This window comes from Chaetura pelagica, unplaced genomic scaffold (genome assembly GCF_000747805.2).
Source record: "Chaetura pelagica isolate M959 unplaced genomic scaffold, ChaPel_1.0 scaffold690, whole genome shotgun sequence".
Taxonomy (NCBI): domain Eukaryota; kingdom Metazoa; phylum Chordata; class Aves; order Apodiformes; family Apodidae; genus Chaetura; species Chaetura pelagica.
Genome location: NW_009951806.1, coordinates 443,797 through 448,492, shown reverse-complemented (window position 1 = coordinate 448,492; position 4,696 = coordinate 443,797).

The following is a 4,696-nucleotide window of genomic DNA, read 5'->3' as shown; positions in this document are numbered from 1 at the left end:
AATTTTGGGGATTATTCATAACTCCTGCTCCTGGACAGAGCAGAAATGCCATTCTGGGAGCTATTACAGCAGCTCCTTGCCATGGAACAGTGTTTTCTGCTCAGGAATTTCCATTTACTCTTTGTTCCTAATCTTTAATCTCCATTTAGATGTTCTTAATCTCTACTTATTCTTGATTCTTCCAGGACACTGACCTCCTAATGGAGGATGTGAGGGAGGAGCTGGGTGGAAAGGTAAAACAACTGGTCTGTAAGGGACATTTCCCCTGCAAAGTGGTATTGTCTGTGGTAGATCTGTGTGGAGAAGACAGTGCTGGTTAAACTCCCTTTTACCTCCTTGTACCTCCTTGTGTTCCTTTCCAGATCCTTTTAAACTTGTCATTTAGAAAACTACCAGATTTGCTACTTTGTGGTGACTTCAAAATCCAGAGTTATCACGTGTGGTGCTGGGGCTGGAACCCCCCCATGCCTGCAATGATCAATAAACCCTTTTGAAGGAGTTTTCCGTCTTCCCCCCTTTCCTCCCTTCTCCTACAACTGTTATTTTATGTATCTCCCTTGCAGAGAGTTGCCTGCAGTCAGTTGATAGGGCTCCTGCTGTGTTTTTGCTCTGCTTCACTCATTCTCTGGGGTTTTTTTTCCTCAGAAAGGAGGAAGCTTTCTGACCAACCTGATGTTCTGCCCTTTGTTCATGCGATTTGGTCTCTCTAAAGGAGAGGGACACATCACCTTGATCCCACCAGGCTCCGTCCTGTGCATCTCACACTCTGCATGAAGTCGTGTCATCTTTCCCTTTGCTTGTACACAAATCAGCAGGATCTCAAGTCTCATGTCACGTATTCAGACAATGTGTATTCCTGACAAAAGGAACTGGTAACAACAGCCTCTGCAGGGCACTGGGAACAGTGGAAACTCCTCCTTATTTTGGCTTTCGGACACAGCAAAGCTCTAAGACCTGGACTGCAACAGCACAGCCATGCTGCCATTTGTCTCTTCGTGTAATAACAGCTTATAAAACAAAGGAAAGAAGGGGTGACAGAGCTTGTGCACAGGCAGAAATAAGTCTTCCATGTACCTGGTGGCCTTTGCTTCTTCACTCTTAATCTTGCAGCCTGCACAGCAAGTGGAATCCTTGTTCTGTGCAATTGGCCATGAGGACTGCAAGCTGCTCTGATGAGATTAGCTTTTAATAATACATCTGTTTGCTATGGCAAGAACTTGCAAGTTCTCCACTTAATGCTGTCTGTGTTGTAGCTTGACATGACAGGGGTGTCATTGTCAGCTGTTGTTAATTGAAGTGGCCTGGGTTTATTTCCCACTGCTGTCCAGGATTCCTATTTGTTGGGTTCAACGGGTCTTGACTGCTGTGAAATCCCTCATCCTGGACAGATCACTGGAGCTATGTGACATCCCCAGGTGGCTTCAGGAGCACCTGTGGTAGTGTCCATACAGCTCTCCAGTGAAACTGCTACTGCTGGTGGGATCATATGGGAAAAGCTCTGCAGGTGGAGATTGCAAGCAGCAGGAGCTTCCCTGGAAGTCCTCTCCAGAGCTTCTTTTCCAAAAGCTCCTCTGTCCACTTGCCACTCCAGGACTGCTCACCTCCTTCCTTGGTTCTGGCAGTGTCCTGTAGACACAGGTGTTCCTCTTGGCTGGCTCTTCAGGGAGGCTGAAGAGGCTGCTTCCCAAAGAGAAAAAGCCGAGCGTCTGCCGGAGCCCGCGTAGGTCTGCGGTGACGTGTCCGTCTCCATGATGACCAGATTTCTTTATTAGCTCTTCCCAAACCGTGGCTTTTCCTGCCAACATCTAAACATCCAGTGTTGCTGAGCCTGGAGCAAAGACTGTTGCACAGAGGAAATGTACTGTGGGTGGAAGAGCTGCTGGAGGGCTGCCATGAGCAGAGCATCTTCTGAACCACAACATCGTCAAGCTTGCTATGACACCAACTTACGTTGGAGCAGTTACAGGAACAACTTGCTGCCCAGAGATGACTGCTGAGACATTTTCAAAGGAGTGGGACTTTCCCAAGAACACCCAAGTGGATGCCCCTTCCCTGCCACACATCACACAGGAGAGGAGGGCACAGAGCCCATGTCCAGGAGTGCTGCCCAGCTCTCTGGAGAGATGGTGATACCAGGAAAGGAAAACAAGTTGTCTGAAGGCTTCCCCCAACCTGTCCTGTTCCTTCTACCCCATTTAGCAGCAATTCCTAACCAGGGTGGTGCTTGGTAGGGATCAGCTTCTGGCCTACATAAAACTGCTGCCAGCAGATATCAGCACTGCAAGTCTGGTGGCGCCAACAGAGGCTCCTTCAAGTTCCCTTTGCTGTAACTCACGCACCAGCAGCAATTCCACAGCACGTCCTGGTTTAGTAGCCAGGATGCTCAGGGGTTCAACCCCTTCTTCCTGAAGCTGTTGTGGGTATTGCAAGGAAGCCATGAGAACTTGCATGGACGACCTGTGGGTCACAGGAAAAGTTCTTGATCAGAAAGAGAGCTGTGTCACAGAAACGAGAAAATAAGCATCAGGATTATGTGAAAGAAATGGCTCCCCTGGACCCTCCACAAAGGCATGAAACAAACAGGTTGGTTATTTAAAATGCTGAGATAGAGCTGTAAAGAGAATGTGTGGCTACCATGTAGTGCAGACCCAACTGAAGGGACTCTAGAGATGAGCCCAAGTGTACAAAATGCTTTTTGCTCACGTGGTGCTGGGAAGCGAGCACAGCCCACCAGGAGGACATGCCAGGGATGACAGGTGGTCCTACACAACCTTAGAAGACCCTGTGGTCCCAAACCTCAGTGTTTCTTTGGTTCTTCTCCCCAGGCTGCTATTTCAATGTACTTTACAAGTCTGTATGCATTATTTAAGCTCCCTCCTTTTTAAAAGCCCAGGGAAGAGGTCCACCCGAGATACTTCTTGCAATATTAAACCGGGGATTAAAATCAATTTTATCTAATTAACCTTAATGAAGCATTCTTTTGCTCACAGCTCAGTTCCAGGAGAAGTGTCAGGGCAGACAGGAGGCTGTTGTATTTAAACCCACTGAACTGTGCTTTTGTGAGCGAGATGATTACAAAATCTCTCTCTGGCATCTAGAGAAGACTCCTTAATCTACTTAGGGACAGGCTGAGCTGACAGTGCAGCAAAGCATGTCTGGGGCTGGAATGGAGCAGCTGGGCAGTTGGAGCTGGGCTTGGGTGTTGCCATACCCCACTGGAAGTGAAAACAGCCTGGGATTTGGAAAACCAAAGCGCCGCAGTCCTGCACACAGTGCTGTTCCTCCAGAGACACTGAGGGCTTGGATCCTTCAGACACAAAGTAGCCACCTCACGCCAGCTGGCCTGTGAACAGCTGCAGAAGAGTCAAGAACTCAACAAATCACTTTTGATTGCGTCCCAGAGCTTGCAGATCCAGCTCTAAAAACCTCAGAAACACCCGCGCTCTGGCCTCCCAACCCAAGGTCCCAGCTAACTGCCCATGGGTTTGATGGCAGAAAGAAGGAAATGTAGAGGGATGATCTAACACACTTATCCCAAGTTTTTCCTGAAAAGCACATGGCCATCAATCCCAACAAATGCATCTCTTGGCCATTGGTTTATGTAGAAGCATGGGAACAAGGAAAGCCAGGAGCTCGGTGCCCACTTTGAAGCCACCACCACAGTCCATTCCAAGGCACCAAAACACCAGCCTCAACAAATAAACAACTGCCAGTAGGTGGTTCTGCTGCAGAGGAAGACAGAATCCTCAGGAAACTGCATTCACCCTTTGTTTTGGACCATAAATCTTTGCTAACCAGGGTTTCTCCAGGCCTTGGTTGTTCAATCATGCATGTTGAGGCCCCCAGGATACAAAATGGAGGCAGATCATGGCAATTTTACCCCAAAATCTGAGCCTTGGGGCTCCTGGTGTCTGTGCAGTCAGCAGTGCTACCTCTATTTCTAGATATTAATATAGAAGATGGTGTAGAAAAATGTATATACATGCACACTGCATGTAGATATAGGGGTAGACACACTCACTTACAAAGTTAGATATTGACATTCACCCATAAAGGTGTAGTTATATGCATGAAACATTCTCTAATAAGATGGAAGACAGTGCTACCTCTATTTCTAGATAGTAATATAGAAGATGGTGTAGAAAAATGTATATACATGCACACTGCATGTAGATATAGGGGTAGACACACTCACTTACAAAGTTAGATATTGACATTCACCCATAAAGGTGTAGTTATATGCATGAAACATTCTCTAATAAGATGGAAGAGTTGGGGTGTTCAGCCTGGAGGCTCCAGGGAGACCTTAGAGCACCTTCCAGAGCCTGAAGGGGCTCCAGGAAAGCTGGGGAGGGACTTGGGACAAGGGCAGGGAGGGAGAGGACAAGGGGGAAGGGATGAAAACTGGGAGAGGGGAGATTGAGGTGAGACATGAGGAGGGAATTGTGGGATGTGAGGGTGGTGAGAGCCTGGCCCAGGTTGCCCAGGGAAGCTGTGGCTGCCCCATCCCTGGCAGTGTTGAAGGGCAGGTTGGATGGGGCTTGGAGCAGCCTGGGCTGGTGGGAGGTGTCCCTGCCCATGCAGGGGGTTGGAGCTGGGTGAGTTTAATCTCCCTCCCAACCCCAAACATCCAGTGGTTCCGCAGCGCCACGAGCCGCGTTTACGCAGAAACACAAAGCAATGAAATAAAACTACC